A 21,595-nucleotide genomic window follows, 5' to 3' on the forward strand; every position below is an offset into this window, starting at 1 on the left:
GTAAGGTGGGTGAGCAAGAGGCCAGGAAACAGACACACAGACAAACAGAGACTAATCTTAAGAAGAAACCCACCCAGGACAATGATAAACCTCGTAGTCTGGCCCCAGTGTTTTGTGCCTTCCTGGCAACTTGCCATCATTTGCCTCTGAATGGTGGACAGACATTTGCCCCTGACCTTTCAGACTGCAGGAGTTTCCTTTTAATGCCACAGTCAGTAATTAACTTTTCCCTGCTGCCTTTGCATATTGATTTTATTTGACAAACACCATCGTGTTTCATACTAATTCAAAAATCCAAAATCCGAATGCTTCAAAATCCAAAACTGTTGGACCACCAACATGAGGCCACAAGTAGAAAATTCCACCCTATGAAACTTTGTTTCCTGCACAAAACTATTTTAATGATACCATGTATGATTACCTTCAGGCTGTGTGGATAAGGTGTATAAGAAACTGAAATGAGTTTGGCGTTTAGACTTGGATCTCATCCCTTGAGATAGCTCATTGCATATGTGCACATATTCCAAAATCTAAATACACCTGAAATACTAACACTCTGGTCCTAAGCATTTCAGATAACTGCTGCTTGCTTAATCTGTGCTAAATCTTTCATGGCTTTTCAAGGAACAGAATTCTTTCTTCAAGCTCCTTTCCATCCAATTTAAATCAGTTCATTTCCTTTTTTGACCTGGGGATTGTCAAGTAAAATGGAGAATGCCCAGTGAAATTGCAGACAAACTTCAAATAATTTTTGACAGTAGGTGCATGATCATACCAAAGATACTAGAAATTGAAATTTAGTTGGGCATCCTGGTTTTTTTATTTGCTAAACCTGATGACATGATATAGACAAGGTTTCCTTGAATTATGTTTGCAGGCTGCTTGTGTTTTAGGTAGGTGCATCAAAGGAGCCTAGATTGCATATGACTTACAAGAGGATTTCTCAAGGAAAGCCCTGCATTGAGTAAATGAATGGGTCTCCAAGTCAAGTGTACACTGGAAACACCCAGGTGCTGATTAACTTGCAGGGCCTTGCCCTTTCCCAGGGGACGTGGATCACAGATGTGTGGGAACTGGGCCGCCTGAAGGCTGGTCCTATACATCTTGGAAATATATGGAGTTACATTTCTTCTTCTTCTTCCTTCTCTTCCTCTTCCTCCTCCTTCTTCTTCCTTTTCTTCTTCCTCTTCTTCTTTCTTTTGGTGATACTGGGGGTTTCAACTCAGGGCTTTTTACTTGCTAGGCAGATACTCTCCTGCTTGAGCCATGCCTCTAGCTCTTTTAGCCCAAGCTGGCTTGGACTGCAAACCTATGTTATGCTGCCTGCTATCACTGGGCTAACAGGCGTGTTAGCCACAGCTAGCCTGGAAGCATGATCCTCCTGATTTCAGCCTCCTGCCTCATAACTTGGGATAACAGGTGCCCACCACCACATCTATTAGTTGAGAATGGAGTCTTTCCAACATTTTATCCGGGCTGGCCTCAAACTGCCATCTCAGCCTCCCAAATATTTAGGATTGCAGGTGTGTGCCACTGGCTCCTAGCTGTTATATATCTTCTTTTTTTTTTTTCATTATGTTTTATTAGAATATATTTGTTGTACGGGGGGAGTTCATTGTGACAATTCCAAATAAGCTTAGACTTAAATTATACATTGGTCAGATCACCCCCACTGTGTCTCCCCCTCAACCCCCTCCCTGCCCCACTTAAAGCAATCACAAGAAGTTTCTTTGTTCTATTTCATATAAGTATATGAAGTCCATCAATCATATTCCCTCACCTTAATCTCCTTCATTGACCCTCCTTCCTCCCACAAGAACCCCCCACACTGTACCTATTTTACAGTTCTGTCTTTTTTATTAATAGCTAAGTCCATGTTCAAAGGGATTTCTCAATGTGTCCCCACTGTGAGTATACTTTACTTTGGTCAGTTCAATCCCTTCCATTGCTCTCCCTTACCCTTTTACCTCCCAACCCCCACTTTTCAACAACTTTCAGTACATATCCTTGTATCCTCTACCTTCACAGATATTATGTTTTATGATATTGTTGACTTTTTATCATTCTCTTTTCCTTTCTCTCATTCCCTGAGTTCCACAGAGTAGTTCCACTGCACAAACATGTTCTACATATAGTTTGTATATGATTATGTTTGTTTTTGTGTTACATAACTTCTTGATATACTCTCTCAATGTTTGGGTGATCTGCTTCCAGGCAGATGATTCAGTACACATTTGTAAGAGTATTGCTCATTTGTATGTAAGTACATGTTTCAGATGACGTTTTAATAATTTAAGCAAACTTTCAAACTAAAATCACTTACCATCAGGGGTCCATTCTGAGAATTGCATTCTCAGGTGATTTTGTCATCGTTCAAATGCAATTAATTATACATATCTCTAGCTGACATTACCTCCCAAACACTGGGCCACATGGTATAGCCAACATTGAATATGCTGTCTGTCATTGACTGAACTATGGCTGTGTGGTGCATGGCTGTATTCTAAACCTGCGATAAGTCTTCTTTGCTCTGAAATTTGCTTGAAAGAAAGTAATGACTAAGGAGCTCAAGTAAAAGAAGCAAGAAGGGAAATATTCTGCTGATGGTAAAATACGTTGGGCAGTCTGCATGATGAGAAAGGTGGGGTACCCATACAGGAGCAGACAGATGTGTACAGTTGATGAACAGGTTGCTGAGACATAGGTGCAGGTATGTGTAGGATTATGATGCGTGCACAGAGTGACCACTGGGCAAAAGGAAGGGGTAGGTGGTAAGTGGTACTATAGTTTGCATTTTAGATGTCCCACATGCTAAAGGCATGGTCCCAGAATGGCAATATTGTGAGGTGGTAGAACCTTTCAGAGGTAGGACCTAGTGGGAGGTATCTGCATCTTTAAGCGTGTGCCCTTGAATGAAATTGTATGGCTTTGGTTCCCTTCTCAACTTCTTCTGAGTCCTAAGCATGACATAAGCAGGTTTGTTCCAGCATGCCCTCCCACCATTACCAACTGGCATCCTATCAGAGGTCCAAAAGCAAAGGGGCCCAGCCAGTGATGAACTGGAAACTCCAAAACTGTGACTCGAAATACACCTTTTTTCATTCAAGGTTTATTACCTCAAGTCTTTGTTGTAGTAACAAAAGCTGAACTGATCTACCCTGGTGGGACCATCAGTGTAACATCTCCTCTTATACTACCACCACCACAATAAATGTCAGATAGATAAAAGCATAGCACATCAAGTCGGAAAAAGAAATTAGAATAAAATCCAGTGAATGCTTTCCAGTTTTCTTGAGAGGGGTTGAAAATGAATTTCAAGGTGAAAATAAATAACATAAGATCAATCAACTTGACTACATTGAATGGAACTTCTAAGAATCAAAAATAGAATAACATCTAAAGTCAAACAAAGTGGTAAAACATTTGCTACAAGTAGGACTAAATTCCACTTGCCACCACCTAAAAGCTCATCATAGGAAAATAAAGATACAGTGTCCCCAAGACTTGCATACAGGCTCAGCATTACCAACAAGGCCTCCCAGAAGGCACTAAGAGGCTCTCCAGCCCATTTTACCCACCAGGCAGTAGCTCACAAGTTCCAGGAACCAGCCCTAGCCTCAACGACTGAGTGGCTGGGCTGTGATTCATTCTCAGACATTTTTGGACCAAGACCTTTTGCATTCAGGAACTAGTCTAGCTGGCAGGTCTAAGAATCAACCAAAAGAAAAAATACTATTGAGCTCATGAGAAAGTGCTGAACCTTAGTGTTAATGCATCTGTGTATTAACACTGCTGAGTGGGGCTACTGCTTACCGCTGGAATAAATTCCAGAATGAGTACCAGTCACAGTCGCTGCTTCCTCAGCACCTCGCAAAGGTTCTGGTTGGCACTCCACTTGCCTCTTGGACATTGTGTCCTCTAAACAATTCCCTTTTCTCTTTCCTAATCAAAAACTTAACTGTCTTACTCCCCTTTCGATTAGTGTAACAAAATACCCAAGACAATCAAGGTAGTAAGGGGAAAAGGTTTTCTCTGGCTCATGATTTCAGAGGTTTTAGTCCATAGTCCCTTGGCCCTGTTGCTTTGGGCTTGTGGTGGCACAGTATCTCATGGCAGAAGCACATGGTATAGGAGGTCAGTACACCTCATGGTGGCTGAGAAACAGAATGACAGGAGGGGTCAGGGTCCCAATATCTCCCTCCCAAAGGCACACCCCCAGTGACCTAATTTCCTTCCACTAGGTCCTACCTCCTAAAGATTTCATCCCTTCCCAGTAGATGTGGGCTTGGGACCAAGCCTTTAACACATGGGCCAAACTATAGCACTTAAACATTCCCAGCAATCTGTGTGTTCAGCAGTAGGGTGTTGGCTAAATAAATTACACTAGAAATCCACTCAGGGGTTTACAAGAGCTATGAAAGAATTCTGCCAATGGAGAGTGCCTTTGTTGACATGGCAAATTTCGAAGACCCATATTGAAACAATAATATAAGGAAAATGATTGTACTTCCTTTTTAGAAAGTTAACTCATTTGTGACCTCCTGTGATTCAGATGATAGCATATATGCTCTCTATAATTAATACAGACATTTGTTTTCCTAGAAGAGCATATAGGTAACTGGTTGTATGACCTCTTGGGTGTGAGAGTAAGAAGAGCTTTGTTTTAATATTTTTCTTCATATTTTTCTTTAACACATCCAGATTTTCATAATAAGTATTCACTCTATCATAGAAAAACATGGGGCTGGGGACATGGCTTAAGTGGTAGAGCACTTCACTAGTAAGCACAAGACCCTGAGTTCAAACCCCAGCACTGCTAGAGAGAGAGAGAGAGAGAGAGAGAGAGAGAGAGAGAGAGAGAGAGAGAACAGAGCTATGTCTATTGAAAAAAAAAAGGGGAGGGGGGTGGCAGTGTTTTATTTTCTCCAGGTTTTCTGGAGGAAGGTGTGAATGTGACTTTGCCTTTCTTGGAGGTGTCAGTGTGGGGAAGCTGGCCTTTATGTGTCTTCCCTGCATTGCTGCTCTGCCTCCCATGTTGTGAGCAGCCCCAAAGTCCATCATGGACCAGACCTTAGCTGTTCACTCGCAGGTCGGTGACAAGGCTGAGAAAAGTTAGCATTGATTCTATTTCACCTGTGAGCAAGAAGGCTTTGAGCCGAACATCACTTCCAGCCCCTCTGGAACATCACTTCCATCACCACTCTGATGCCTTGGTGAAATCAGTGTGCCTTTTTGAGTTTCCTGGGCTTATTAGGCAATTGGGTGTGAAGGATGAGGGCTGTGCAACCAGCAAGGCTGCCCATCGTCCTAATAGCACACAAGCAGGCCAAGATTACTCTTTTTGTGTCTCCCTCCACCCCCTTGTGGTGCTGGGGATGGAACCCAGGGCTTTGTGGATGCTTGGCAAGTGCTCTACCACTGAGCTACACCCCCAGCCTGGGGCTTGCTGCTGAGATTTGCTCAGTGAATCTAGTAGGGCAGCGGAAGTCTGCTTCAGTCATGACTTGGGGTCCTGTTCAACCAGGACGTGTATGTACATACAAACATTGCAGGTAAAGAAAGATACTCTAAAGCAACTGGCAGATGTTTAAGAAAATTGAACTAGCATAATGCAATTTCTCCCTGATGGTTGTCACTCAGCACATTCATGTTGGTGGTATTACTCAAGGAACACCTGTTACTTGAGTGAAGTCAGTTCCTGAGGAGAGTCAACAGCATTTGTCTTTGTCTGTTTTTGGTTTGCTAAGAACAAAATATCACAGACTGGGTAAATCATAAAGAAAAGACTCTTATTTTGGCTCACAGTCCTGGAGGTGCAAGTACAGATATAATTTTTAAAAAATTATTTTTGAAGCCTGGTGCCAGTGTCTCATACTATAATCCTAGCTATGTGGGTGGCTGAGATTGAGAGGATCAAGGTTCTAGGTCAGCCCCAAGCAAATAGTTCTCAAGATTCCATCTCCAAAAGAATCAGAGCAAAATAGACTGGAGGAGTGACTCAAGTGCTGGAGTACCTGCTTTGCGAGTTCAAAGCCCTGAATCAAACCCTAATCCCATATATATATGTGTGTATATATACATATGTGTATATACATATATATGTATATATATACATATTTGTATATATACACACACATATACACATATATATGATATATATGTATATATATACACACATATATAAGTATATCACGGTTGGTTGAATTCATAAATGTGGGATGCAGAGGTTTGGAAGGCCAACTGTGTTTTCTAAAAAGTGGTTCTTGACACTAATAGAGTCACATGCTGCAGCTTGCAGTGCCGGGAGGGATGTACAATGATGAGTGTGCTTGTGGCAGCTGTAGACATTTAGCTCCCAATTTGGGATGTTTGAACTTAATGAGTTTTTTAATGGACAATAGTGCAAAGGTGACATGCATTCACTAGAAATAGTATTTTCACTTTTGAATTTGACCTACTGCTGTGCAATATGGCGCTGTCCTGTGACACTGAGCAGTGACATCCCACACTCAGCCCCATGATTATGATCACAAAGGAAGGAACCAATGTGCTACAGGGTTTGTGTCCCAGGTATGATGGCTGGTAGGTATCCAGTGCATCTCCACATATGGTATTTTCCATTATGATGTGTTGATTGAGATGAGACCCCATGATAAGTCAAGGCACATCTGTACTGTGTTCATGACAATATATATAGTACTAGTAGATTGTAATGTGCCTTTTCTACGTTTGGCACAGTTCAGAACCTTTTTCTGAGTGCAGAGGGAATACATGTGTGTTATAAAACTTGTACCGATTTCATTAATCTGTAAGAGGGATTTGACATTCCTCACCATGAGTTGACATTGTTCTTTTTTGTAAAAGGCACATTTACCCCAATTTTAATATGTCTTTCTTAATTGTTCTATAAAGATGTTTTTCTAGAATTGTGATCTTGAGGTCTTGATATTGTTTAATTTTTAATTTTTTAATGAAAGGAATTAATTCTTGGCTAAAATTTTTGTCCTCACTCATGTCTACAACATGCCCCCAAGCTCCTCATCTTTGTGATGGGAACCACTTATGGAACACACTCTGGGTATCTGTCTCAGGTAGCAGAAGGCCAAGGCTGATCACCTGTGGATGTTACAGAATGTGCAGGTGCTCAGTGGAACGTTAATTATTGACATCTATTGCTTACACTGAGCAGCTGACAATCCTTTTTGAATTGCTGTTCAGAAGAAAAGTATTTAAGCCAAGAAAACGCGGGTAACTTTTCTTCTAACTCCCTTGCCAACAGGTTGCAGCTTTCCATTATCAGTTTTCTTTTTACAGAATATTTTAAACTGTCACTTAAAACCAATAAAGCCAATAAAAGGAAAGGAAGTAAGGAATGGAGGAAGAAAGGATCCTGGGGATGATGAACATTGAAAAGTGTGCATTACCTCTTTTGACCCCATTGTCTTCCTTTTAGGACAAAGTGGACAAGGTACCTCCCCATCCACAAGACCTGTCAGGGTCTGGATTCCCAGCACAGTCTAACCGACTAGCAAGCCATCCAGGTAAGGAATGAGCAAGACTACAGTTTTGCCACAAGGACTTTATAGTCCTTTCATGGCATCCATGGAAGCATCCATGGATCTCATAGGGGTTCCACGATCCCCCACAGATATCAAATCCAAGGACATTTGAGTCTTTTATATAAAATGTTGTGTTTGCATAGAACCTGTGGACATTCTTCTACATACTTTAAATCAATTGTTAGATGACTTTTACCTAAATACAATGTTAAATGCTCTGTGAATAGTTGTCACACTATTGTTTAGGGAATAATAATGAGAAAAAGGCTGTACCTATTTACTATAGATGCAATTTTTTTTCAAAGATTTTAAATTCAGATTTGGTTTAGTCCATGGGTGCAGAACCTGGGTATACCCAGGATCAACTGTGCATTCTAAAAAGTTGTTCTTGCTACTAAGAGAGTAAGATTCTAACACTGGATTTTCATTTTCCCTTAAGAAAGATAAAATATAAAATAGGCAGTTTTTTGTACTTTATTTCAATGAACAGACTTCAGCAAGCCAAATGTTAGACACTGTGTGTGAGTTGTAGGGTTGTTTTATTTTTTTCATGGTATAGAGGTTAGGAATTCAATTCCCCTCCCCCCTCTGCTTTTTTTTAGTGTTCAGTTTTCTCTATTTTTTTCTTCCCTTTCTAAAAAATTATTGTTGTACTGGAATACATTGTGACATTAACCAAAGTTCTTAAAATATATCATAGTTGAATTCACCACCTCCATCATTCTCCTTTATCCCTCCTCCCCCCATTTCTGGAATAGTTTCAACAGGTCTCATTTTTCCATTTTCATACGTGAGTACATAATATTCCACCATAGTCACCCTTCTATACCCTTTCCTTATATCCTCCACCTTCCCACTGGTACCAACCCCCAAAACAGGACCGGTTTTATCTTTCTATCCTCTGTTTTTGAAAAAAGGCATTTTGGTTTGTTTAAGATAGCTACACAGGGAGTTTCCTTGTGACATTTCCATGTATATATGTATTGTAATCTGAATTGGTTCACCCCCTCTATTTTTCTCCTTTCTACCTTAGTCCCCTTCTGATGGTGATTTCAACAGGTTTAAAAATTCTGTATTCATTCTTGTATAGAAAGCATGTCAGCCTTCTTTACTTCCTTCTTTTAAATGTCTCACAGATATCAGACCTTTCCAGGTAGTAATGTGAAGAGGGATTTGTAGGTCAGGCATGGAGTAGGCTTCTGTAGAACAGAGCTGATTCTCACTGCTGGCATTGCAGGAGTCAAAGCTTGACCTCCCATGTGTCCCAGTACCCGAAACAGTGTTTAAAAGAACAAAGGACCATGTCTCCATATTAAATTCAACTCCTGCTTAAAAACACAGAGCTCTTACCTTTAAGCATATTTGTGACATTGTCTACCCTTTAGTCCTTCCCCACACATAGCATATGAAACAGGAAAGCCTCAGACTGGCTTAGAACAGCATTTCCACAGGGCATCAAGCAGTGCCTAACCTGCTGACTACAAGTTCAAATACAGCCACTGGTGGCAAGTGCACAGGTCCTTTCCCTCTGTCACTGATAGGGAAACATGAACAAAGCTGGGCCCATTGCTTCCTGCAGGGACCTTGTGGGGTTTCCTTGCTCTTTCTTGCCAGGGCTGTACGGCAGTGCATGTAAGAATGGAGCCAGGCAGCGAGGCACAGCCTTATAGCCAGAGCTAAGAGGAACAGCATCATGGTGATGACTAAGGCTGTATCTTCCTAGGTTTCTTTGAGGCAGTGGCCGCAGACAGCCCAGCTCAACTTGACCACTCCACAGGGAGGAGTAGGAAGGGAGGGTGGTGGGAAAAACAAATAGCCCACTCCAGTGAGTCTGAAAACCAACATTGCAAAACACATGAAGCAACCCCATGCCAGGATATACAGCAAACAACTCCGCAGATGACCAGTTTAGACCATATGGAATAAAAGAAGTCTGACAAAGGATTTGAAATAGATGTGTTTATAATGTTCAGGTGAATGAAAGGATCATGTCTGCAAAGCAGGGCAAGAAACTATGAAACACAATAGGAAGGAACAAAGCAAGAGTAGCAGGGTATGAAAAACATTCTCTTAAAATATTCAGTTATTGATATTTTTTAAAATTTTAGATTCTGTATAATGTGGTTCAAGAGCTGGAACCCACTCTAAGGAGTCACTTGGCTACAGTGCTGGGATAGAGATAGACGTGGGTATAGCTAGGCATAGAGGGTCCCAACCTTCAGAGGATGCTGGGGAAGGGAAAACTCAGAAGCTAAAAGTTGGCCAGCACCAAAGAAAGACATGGTACCCAAACTGTAGTCACAGAACTTACAAGAGAAAAACTGAAGATTAGTCCATATCTGAAAACACTGAACTCATGCACAAAACGTGGAAGCCAGAAATCTTAAGTGAACAGACTTCCTACCACACCATGAGATGCATACCAACTTGGGCTCAATAAATGAGAGATATTATGATTTAATTTCAAAGAACTGAGGATAAGATAACTGTTCATCTAGAATTTTATACCTAGTAAAGGCAGAGTGAAGCTTTTTTTAAACAGGCTGAGAAAACATGGACAAGTTTCATTAAAAAGGTGATTAAAAGAAGTGTGATTCAATGGGTAGAATGCTTGCCTAACATGCGTAAGGCCCTGGGTCTGACCCCAGCACCAGAAAATCAATAAGATAAAAAGTAGCACTTCAGAAGGAAGTATGTCAATTCTGAGGGATTCTAGGAACACTGAAGTGCAGAGAAGTCCGCACCATGTTGTGACTGTAATTCTAGACAAATTGTTTAAATAAAACTAAACTGAAATTTCACATTATCATATATTGGGAGGGGGGATTACCTGGTAAGTGGTTAAACTCCAAAAGGGCTTCAGTTAGGAGAAGTAAAATGTGGAATAACTTGAGATCACATCAGGGAAAAGCCATACTTAAATATATATTTTAAAAAGTTAAATGCAACTAAAAGAATATATATGTATCATTTATATTTTCTAACTAGCAGAAGAAAATATAAGGGAATTTTTTTAAAAAATGGAACAAGTAGAGAAAGAAGAAGAAAAAAGGACATTCAAACAGAAAATACAGAACAAGATAGTAGGGTTAATATCAAGACATTCCTAGCAGTATTAACAGGCTCTGTTGTAGAATACACCCAGAGCCCCACACCCAGTCATGAAGATTCTAGATTCTTGTCTAAACCTGGGTAGTTTTTTTAAAAAGTTGACCATATATGGGAAGTTTGTCTAAACTTTAAGCAGCCTTTTTCACGCAAGCCACCTTCTTTGACCTAGTATGATTGAATCACCCATTAACACACAAGAAAATATTTGAAACATGTAAACACATTTGTAGACATTTAAAAATACAGCACCTTATTCCATTCATGTGTTAAAGTGAGAAACAGTGGGAATATTTCTTATTTAATGGAAATGAAGTATGTAGTACAGAACTAAATTTCTAAGCTTCAAAAAGAAGAAAAACTGACATTAGAAAAAAAAGAAAATTGATTAACTGTAAGCGAGGCAGAAGTAATTTCAAAACTTAAAGTGTGAAATTATGAAAGTAGATTACCAATAGACAAGAACAAAACCTAAGCCAGTCTTTTGTTAAAAAAAAAAAGACCGTAATTGCAAACTCTGGCGCAGATGTGGAAGAGAAAGGCATGTAAGAAAACTACCTGAGGAATATGTTAGAAAGTTGAAAAACCACAAGAAAATAATGCACAATAAATGCAGAAATGGGAAATGGATAATATATTCCAAAATTGTAAAAGCAAAATCAATCTTTTTGTTGTTGTTTGGGGGATTTTTTTGACTCTATTGGGGTTTGAACTCAGGGCTTCTTGCTTGCTAGGCAGAGGCACTACCCTTGAGCCACACCTCTACCCCTTTTTGCTCTGGTTAATTTGGAATAGGCTGGCCTGGACCACACTCCTCCTATTTTATGCTTTCTGCCTTCACTGGGATGACAGGTATGTACTACTGCCCACAGCTATTGGTTAAGATGGGGTCTTGTAGATTTTTTTTTTTTTTTTTGCCCAGGCTGGCTTTGAACCATGATCCTCCTGATCTCAGCTTCCCAAGTAGCTGGGATTACAAGTGTGAGCCACCAGCACCCAACCTCAAAATCAACTCTTAAGAAATGGACAGCCTGTCTTCCTTCCTTCCTTCCTCCTTCCCTCCTTTCCTTCCTTCCTTCTTTCCTTTTTTTCCTTCCTTCCCTTCCTCCTTGCCTATCTCCTTCATATCCCCTCCCCTTCCAAACGTTCATGCATGCTAAGCAAACTCTCTCCCACTAAGCTGAACCCCAGTCTCTGAAATGGAAAATTGTAAACAAATAACTCTGGAAGAAATGGAATCAATAATCAATACTCCCTCTTCAACAATACTTAGGTCATTTTACAAATGAATGTTACTAAACTTTGAAGGAACAAGAGTGTCTCTTTTATACAAACTGTTTCAGAAGCAGACAAGAATGCTCCCATTTGTAATATGTGTAGAAACAAAACTAGAAACCAAAATTAGAAGTTCACTTCACATGTTAACAAAACAAAAAAGTCTAAGCGTGTTAATGCTAATGAGTTATTCAGAAACTTATCTTAAATAAAACATAAAATATTAGGAGCAAGTCAGGTTAATTTTATTCATGCAAAGATGGCTTGCCTTCATAAACAGAACAATTTAACATGTTAAATGATTAAAGGAAGAGTGATTATCTCACTAGGTACAGTGTTTGATAAATTTTCTCACTGATTGTACTACCTAACAATAACAGCAAAACTCTTACCAAACCAGTAGGTAAAAAGACCCTCCTTAGCCTGTTAAAATTAACTTGTCAAAATCCTACAGCTTATACATTATACATAGTGGAGAAATTTTGTTCTTGCCCAGGACAATCCAGAATCAGACAAGAAATGTCTACTGTCACTGGAGCTCTTAGCCAGTGTATGTAAAATAATCAAATACAGAAACAATAACATGGAAACATTGGGAAGAAGTGAAATCTGTGCCTGTTTGCAAATAGTATGATTATTCAAATAGAAAATCCACACAGGTACACAGGCAGACTGTTTAGTATGCTATCAAGTGCAGTCCAAATCTTTCAAGATGACAGATAATGTGGGCTCAACATATAAATGCCATGGGCCAGGCATGGTAGTTCACATCTGTAATCACAGCACTCAGGAGGCTGAGGCAGGAGGATTGAAAGTTCAAGGCCAGACTGGACTACCTAGTGAGACCCTGTTTCAAAAAATAATAATATTTTTATACCAAAAGGACAGAATCAGAAAATATAATGTGAAACATTACATTAATACACAAACAAATCCTGTCTATAACAGCAACAAAAATTATAAGTTATTTAGGAATAAATTCCACAAGATCATCAGATAGTATATAGGCTATTACTAAGCAACATGAACACGTGAAAAAGCAGCAAACAATACTGTGGTCTGTGGATTAAAAGATATAATACAATAAGAATTGTCACTTCTTCCTAAGTTGACCTTTAAATTAACTGCAGGTACAACCAAATTCCCAGTTGAGTTTTGGTGTGACTTGACAAGAGTTTCCTAACTTTAGCAAGAAGAGCCAGCATAAATGTGAAGAGGGAAAAGGTGTACAGAGGGGTGTCACATAGTAAGACTTAGGAGGTGTCACAAGACGAAAAGCTGTGGTTCATCCAAGGGCAGACAGATGAGCACAGTAGACATTCCATGGAGACCATGACACTCACCGGAACTAAGTTCAGCAGAGAGAAGTCCTGGCAGGAAGGAGATCACAGGAACGTGACTGTTCATATTGGGGGTAGGAGAGGGGTGACTGGGACCTTCCTGCTTACTCTATCCAGTACTCAAATTCAGGCCAATTAAATAACTAAAAGTGAAAAAAAAAAACAAAGGTCTTATTTATCTGAATAACAGAAATTAATGAAGAGTGGGAGTCTTCATGCTCTCAAGCTAAGACAGATTTCCTAAGTAAGACACAGCACAACCATTAAAGGAAAAATAGTAAGTTTTCTTACAAGTATACATTTCTATACAAACATACCAGATGCTATTTAAAACACTGAAGGCACAGCTGGGAAAGAATTGCAAGGCATGTAGCATACAGAGTATGACTGTCCTCTGTTTATTAAGAAAACCCTATAAATCCTATAAATAAAATAAGAAAATGTCAAATAGAAAATCTAGCAAAGAACATGAACAGGCAGCTTGCAAAAAAAAAAAAAAAAAAAAGCAAGCATGATGTGTTCCTCTTTGATTCTAGACACATTTCACATGAAATCAAGGAAGCCGACGCTATGAGGTCTGTTGCAGGGAACAGAAGGGCACAGTCCCTCTTTCAAGTGTGTCCAAGGGCAGTGTTCATCTTCCCTCTTGGCACGCACACAGCCCTGGGAGTCTGGGATGAGTGAACCTGGGGTGTGCAGCACACAGCATGCAGCACAAAGGCCGCCCCCTCCCTGGTAGTGGGTCAGCTGGTCTTCAGGCCAGCATGGAGTACAGCCTAGAGGGGCCTGTGTTATGCCTTGGCCCCGTCCCTTCCTGTCCTTAGGTCTGGCACCAAGTTCAACATACAGGATTCTTGTTAACAATATGCCATGGGACACAGGACTGAATTTGACCAAGATCCAATGCTGTTCTTTCTTGCTGCTTTAATTTTTAAGACATAAACAGATACTTTGATATAGGACTTAGGTTTGCATGGTGTGTGTGTGTGTGTGAGATCAGGAGTTGACTGGTTCCTTGCAAGGGGCCTGATGTTTAGAATAAAAAGATTAGCTGTGACTTTCCTTGACCTGTTACTTCGATCTGGCAAAGAGGATTTATTGCTCTTGTTTTATTACCTCATTCCTAACATAAGCTGCTTATTTTTGTGTGACAGTTGCTAAAAATGCTTCATGCATTTCTTAGCACCCTGCAGAAAGAGGGATGCGTTTTTCAAGTGGGTGGTTTTGTAATAGCTGAAAATACTCTGAACAATTTCTAAGAAATATTTCTTCATTGTGGTAAAATATAGAGGACAAAATTTACCATTGTAACCATTTTTAAGTGTACAGTTCAATGGCACAAATTGTATTCATAGTGTTATGCAAGCCACATCACCATTACCTGTTTACAAAACTTTCCTAGTACCCCAAACAGAGACTCCGTACCAATGAAGCAATAAATCTCCCTACCCCTGGTAACCTCTAATCCACTTGCTTCTTCTGAATTTGCCTCCTCTAGATAAGTCCTCTAAATGGAGTCACAAAAATCTGCCCTTTTGTAACTGTCTTCTTTCACTAGCATTATGCTTTCAAGATTCTCCATGTTGGATTGGGTCAGAATCTCATGTCTTTATTATTGTTGGCTAGTATTCCATTATATGGATAATACCACATTTTGTTTATCCATTTATTTCTGGGCAAAAACTTGGGTTTCTTCCCCCTTTTGACTGTCATGAATAATGCTGCTAATGAACATTGCTGTGCATGTGTCTTGAGTCTGTGATTTCGAGTCCTGTGGGCATATACCCAGGAGCGGAATTGCTAGATCCTGTGATAATTCTGTGTTTAGTTTCTTCCTTGACAATATTTTTGAGATGGGAAGTTTCAGAGAATGGTGAATTTTTGAAGTTTGGCCTTTTCTCATTTTAAACAAATTGTTTCTGATTGTTGTTACTACCCACAACCAAAGCTGAGCCTCTTGCCATGACTCTCACACCTACCTACATGCAGACTTACCCACATAGACCTGCATGCACAGACACACACATGCACACACACATACAGATGCAGACACACAACCACACATAAAAACCTACAAACACACACGCAGACATACACAACATACAGACCAATGTGCACAGACACATACTCTATGACTCCAAGTAGTACCACTGAACAGAGGGACTCCAGGTTGCTAAAACAGGTCAAAGTCCATGTCCTAAAGTCATGGAGCCAACAATGGAGAAAACTGTAAGAGTTCTGTGAGCTTGGGAAGTAGAGAGCAGCCTCAGGAGAGTGTGTGAGGCACATGGTGCCACATCTCCCATGATGGGCTCCGTGAGAGGCAGCACCAGGTGAAGGGGAGGAAATCAGTCTTAATTTAAGAAGGTGGTTTGTTCCTGTTTAACAAGAGCCTTACAGTGTTTGTGCTTTTTGTTTGTTTGTTTGTTTGTTTTAACTTTGCCCAGTGCTGGGGATCAAACCCAGGACCTCACCCATGCTAGGCAAGGGGTCCGCCATAGGTATATATCCTCAAGCCCAGTTCACTTATGAATTTTGATTCATCAGTTCTAGGAATTTATTTCATGGAAAGGTGTGTGTGTGTGTGTGTGTGTGTGTGTGTGTGTCTGTCTGTCTGTCCCTATTTCAATTCTGTCACTATTCTCACCAGAATAAGGAGAATAAAGAAAAAAATAAAACAGAAAACTAACGTTACAGTGAATGGTCAAACTATTTATTTGATCTTCTTTCAAATAGGTTGTTTCTAGTAACTTGAGGCCGTGTTCACTTCTGCTTAGTACTGAAAGCAGGGAAACAGGTCACAACACTCCATGATCCCAATTTTTGTTATTTTTTAAAAACAGCATGTACATGAGTCATATATAATGATATTTAGTTCTAGGTTATGGGGTTGTAGACAATTTTTATTCCCTTTAAAATTTTCTGCCTTTTAAAATTTGGGAGTATAGCCTGCTGGTAGAGCACTTGCATTGCATATATAAAGCCTTGGGTTTGATAGCTTAGCCTTGCAAGATAAATAAATATGTAAAAATTTGAACAAACATGCTAACCATTTGGTAATGAAAATAAATGAATAATAGTGTTTTGGGTTTTATTTTAAAATACATTGCTGGACTGTGAGTATTTATGATCCAAGCCTATAGCAAATAGGAAGGTACAGAGGCCTTGGGAGATCTGTAAGTTCACAGGAAAGAGGCGGTGTTGGCAGAGGCACAGGATAGGAGGGGAACAGGTCAGCATTTATGCTCAGATAGAGAACCGCATTGTATTTGTTGCCCCCTGCTTAAGGAGGGAAGAAGCCAAGAGTCTGATGTACTAGAAAGAGGAAGAGGAAACAGATTGTCAGGCTGGAATGTGTTACCCTCACTGTCTACAAAACTTACTCATCAAGGATAACGCATGCCTCCAAAGTCTTGGCAAGAGGCAGGGTGTTTTGTTATCAGTGATGTGTAGTTGTGATGGTGATACCTCATCCTGGAGCAGTTGGTGGCACCACAAGTTTTCAACTGGCAGTGGGTGTGGCTCAGTGGTAGAACAATTTCCTAGCATGCCTGAGGCTCTGTGTTTAATTCCTAACACTGGAAGGAAGGAAAGCAAAAAGGAAGAAGAGAAAAAGGAAGGAGAAAAAAGAAGAAAATAAGATGGGTGAAGAATCTAGGATTTGAGGAAGCTGTTGTATTTCACTCCTAAGTATCTTTCTTGATTTGTTCCCTGAGGGGATATTCCAGGACCTTTGTGGCTGTGAAGGGGGTGTGTTAAGCACTGGAATAAATCACATTCAGGTGGGCAGTGGATGGAAATGCCAGGATGATGGTGCTGTGCCAGGGTGAGTCCTTGAGACTCCTGGGAAGATGGGAAGAGTGTCACTGCCCCTTGTATGGTTAGTAGTTGGTGGCTTCATACTCTTGATTGCAGGATTTCTGTTGCTGCGATCAGCATCCCTGTGGAGACCGACACTTCTTTCTCAGGCCTGTGGCCTGTAGCCATCTTAACCAGAGGCTTGCTCTTCCCAGTCTCTGACCCTTTGTCCCCATCCCCTTGGTTCCCTTGCCCTGTGCCCATGTGCAAAACATTCATCATGACCTCCCTTGTTCCTGAAGAACAGGGCTGTGAGAGTGTCCTGGTGCTACCTCCAGAGACAGGTTTAGAATGTTGCCAGGATTGCTGGAGTCCTAAACCCAACACGTGTACTTTACTCGCTCACATGAAAGCTTTGAACCAATGCTGGGTGGAGGAATGTCTGCCAGGCCTTGGCATAGGGGGGCCCTGTCCAACCCATTAGCTTTTAATGCCTTAGATAATTGGTTTTTTCAGGCATGTAGTTTTACTTTGGGTAAAGCCAACTGTTCTGTGACGTAGACATTGTTACTGTCTCCATGTTTATAGGGAGGAAACCAAGGCCAGTGGAATGAGAGTTTCCCAGTCCTCACCCCTTGTGAATAGCAGAGCTGGGATTTGAAGCCAGGCTGGTGGCTTCAGCCTCTGATCCTTTTGTCTGCTCTTCTACCTCTGGATTAACCCTCCTTCCTTTACCAGGTCCTATATTTTCATCTCTTTTTTGATCTTTCAGTTCAGTGGCTCACACTGAGATTTGACAGTAGGGATTGAGTTTGCCTTGGCCTTGAAAGCGGTCAAGTTGATCACATCCCTGTGATTCTGTCTCCATTGCAGACCCTGCCTTCCCTTAACTGTGCCTATTTCTTCCTTTTCCACTTTGAAGATCATTTGTCTTAATAAGGAAGATAGGAACAAAAAGGCATGGAAGAACTTGTATTCTCTTTGTTTTCCCCAATGGCAGGCAAGCAGCAGACCTCTTCCTCCTGGTCCTTATTAGGAGCAGGTCTGAAAAAGCCATTGTCATCTTTTGTCATTTTTCTAAGTCTCAGCTATTCTGGGCCCTCGCCTTCCTGGTGCTCTGACAGCTCTCACCACTCTTTTGTCTGGTCCCTTTCAGCAGATAATTGGACTCCATTAATGCTTCACGTTTCCTTTCGCTGCCAGGATGCTCTTGGCTCAATGGAGGGCTTTATTCCAGCCCCTCTCTCTGTTCTCCTGCTGGGTTTGCTTTTCACCCGCCTGCTTGCTTGGTGGTTTTTCTGTGACTTCATTCATTCGTTCATTTGTTTCTTCATTCCTTGAACAAGTGCCTGTTGCTTGTGGAGGCCGTGCAAGGCATGGGGCCCAGGCCCAGGGATTTAGCAGAGAACTCTGAGTCATCTAACTTCCCAGTCATACAGCATGGACCATTTTGTCCATGGAAGTGTAAATCCTTCCTAGGTGTAGCAAGTACAAGTGAGAAATAAATAATTCTTTTATTTAATTGTGATCACTTATGAAAAAAATACATTGACTTTCTCTGGGGTAGAAAATGAGAAGAAATAAAGGCCCAACACAAATACAAGTAATACTATGAAAAACAAGTCACTTTAAGGAAGACACTACTTGGGGAGGGAGGGTAAAAGAAGGAAGTTAAGAAGGTGCATATGGCTGGTGGAGTGGCTCAAGCAATAAGAGTGCCTGCCTAACAAGCATGAGGCCAAGTTCAAACCCCAGTGCCGCCAAAAAAAGAAGGTGAATATGGTTGTACTTTCTATACAAAAATGAATATAGAATTTTTAAACTTGAAATCACCATAAGAAGAGGACTAAAATAGAAAGGAGAAAAGTAGAGTGAATGAATTCAGGTTATAATACATATACACATGGAAATGTTACAATGAAACTCCCTGTATCGCTATCTTAAATAAAAATGTCAGTTTTTCAAAAATGGAGAATGAGAAGGTAAAGCAGGTCCTATCTGGGGCATTGGTACCAGTGAGGGGAAGGAGGATATAAGGAAAGGGTGAAGAAGGGTGAATATGGCAGAATATAGTATACTCATGTAAGAAAATGGAAAACTGAGACCTGTTGAAACTATTCCAGGAATGGGGGGAGAGGGTATTAAGGAGATTGTTGGAGGGGGTGAATTCAACTATGATATGGTGTATGAACTTTTGTAAACATTACAATGTGCAGGCACTGCAACAATAATAAAAGAAAAAGAAATGAGTATTCTCTCTCCTAAAATCCAGTATTATATATTTCTCCACTATATTGTACTGTATCTAAATCTTAATACAAACTAATAGCTAATCAGTATTAACCAACCTCCATCCATTCCAGTAAATAGGATGCTTTTTGGGGTGCTTTGTAATTGTATATTCAGTCCCCAAAGTAAGACCTCAAACTTGAGATTCTCAGGAAAGCTCGAAAGACCCCTGTCATTCTGTGCAAAATGTACTACTGCTTTCCAAAACAATTTACCAACGTCACTTTCATTAACATGGCTAACATATGCCCCGCTGTGAGAATGCTATTTCCTGCCAGGCATGGTGGCTCACACCTGTAATGCTAGTTACTTGGGAGATGAAAAGAAAGATCCTGGTTCTAGGAGATCCTCGGTAAAAAGTTAGCAAAACCCCATCTCAAAGAACAAGCTGGGTGTGGTCTTATACCTCTGAAATCCCAGCTACATGGAAGGCATAGGTAGGAGGAGTAGGTAAGAGAATCATGCTCTGAGGCTGGCACAGGTAAAAAGCCTGAAAAATAAAAAGCCAAACAAGGGCCAGAGATGTGGCTCAAGTTGGTAGTGCACCTGCCTAGTGAGTGCAAGGTCCTGAGTTCACACCTCATTACTGCCCCACAGATAATACTGTGTCCTTACCTACCTGTGCACATTTCTGGTGAACCCTTACAGAGTAGATTTTCCATGGAGTTGAATAAGCAATGTTTGAAGATAGCCTTAAATTGAACTGGCTGGGCTTTGAGCCCAGAACCTGCTGGTGGCCTCCCTCTCTGCTGACCCTCAGAAGTTACACAGACTGTCACCAATGCTTATTCAACTGTGGATTCAATTCTGACTAAGAAACTCTTTGACATAGTCTTGACAAGGTACAGTCAGCACTCAGGTCCTCAACCCTCCTCTCTTGTGGATATGTTTGTATACCTACAGATAACTGAAAGTATCTTTGTATAACTAATGTTTCCTATTGGCAGGGGGCGGGGGTCACCTGCTAGATTTCTGTGTCACAGCAAAAGAAGAAAAATAGAGTAGATGAGCCAAATTGGGCTATAATACATATAAACACGGAAGTACCACACGGAAACTCCCAATGTAGCCATCTTAAACAAGCAAAAGTGTCATTTTTCTTCTTTTACAAAATTGGAGAACAGGAGAGCAGAACAGGTCCTGTCTGGGGACTGTGTACCCATGGGAGGGGGAAAGTGGTGGGGAAAGGGTGTGGGAGGGTGAATATGGTGCAAATTCCATGTACACATGTGTGTAAATGTAAAAATGAGACCTGTTGAAACTATTACAGGAAGGGGTGGGGATAAAGGAGAATGATGGAGGGGGTGAATTCAACTATGATATATTTGATGTATTGTAAAAAACCTTGTAAACGTCATAATAAAAAAAACCACAACAATAAAAAAAATTAAAGTAAGACTCAAGTTGGGTGAGAAGGAAACTAAAGAAAATTTCCAAGCTGTAAGAAGGAGGGAATATGTCCAACTTTGTACTTAGGTGGATTCTTCACTCTACATCATAATAGTTGAGTATGCCTCAGTTTCTCTACCTGAAAAATGGAAAAGTGACTGCTTTGTTAGGAAGATTAGCAATAGCTGGATAAATAGTTTGATCTGTGACATGTGCCTGGCATGGTACCTTGTCGCTGCTGAGAAAATGCTCACCTCGCTGATCATAATTTAGAGTTACATAGAGAGAAAAAAATGGTAACGTGTTTCCACTTCTCTGAATCCAACCTGTGATGTCTCTTCCCCCAAGCTTGCTCAATTGGAGAAAGTGTCTATCTCAGCCCTGATTCTGAGAGACACTACCCATGGGAACCCTTCTTCCTGGGCATGATTCAGAAGGTGCCACTTACTCCTGTGTTTTTTCTTATAGTTGAAAAATATCATAAAAATAACTCGCATTCAACTTTCAGGCTGCCATAACAAAATACCACAGGCTAGGTAGCTTATAAGCAGCAGAAATGATTTCTTTCACCTCTGGAGGCTGGGAGTCCGAGATCAAGGCCACTGTCGGGTGAGGGCCCATTTTCTCATAAACACCTTCTTGCTGTGTTGCCACCTGGTTGTTGTGGTCAAATGAGCTCTCTAAGGTTCCTTTTATAAGAGCACTGATTCTATTTGTGAGGACTCCACCCTCATGAGCTGATAACCTCCCAAATGCCCCACTCATAGTACATTTTTGGTAGAAGTTGGGTTTCAGGGAACAGAAACATTCACATCTTGGCAGGAACTCTGTTCATTC

General features: G+C 40.7%; 1 protein-coding gene across 8 annotated transcripts in view; it reads left to right on the plus strand.

Moving 5' to 3' along the window:
- Positions 1–21,595, plus strand: part of Grb10 (growth factor receptor bound protein 10) — a 170,812-nt gene that overhangs the window by 77,059 nt on the left and 72,158 nt on the right. For 7 of the 8 annotated variants that reach the window (XM_020185877.2, XM_020185876.2, XM_020185880.2 and 4 more), the window contains one exon: positions 7,454–7,541. The exons of the other annotated variant lie outside the window; for it this stretch is intronic. The gene's annotated coding sequence lies outside the window, so the exon portion shown is untranslated. The remainder of the gene's footprint in view (positions 1–7,453; positions 7,542–21,595) is intronic. 8 annotated transcript variants of the gene reach the window in all.

The sequence above is a fragment of the Castor canadensis genome, chromosome 2 (genome assembly GCF_047511655.1).
Source record: "Castor canadensis chromosome 2, mCasCan1.hap1v2, whole genome shotgun sequence".
In the NCBI taxonomy this organism is placed as follows: domain Eukaryota; kingdom Metazoa; phylum Chordata; class Mammalia; order Rodentia; family Castoridae; genus Castor; species Castor canadensis.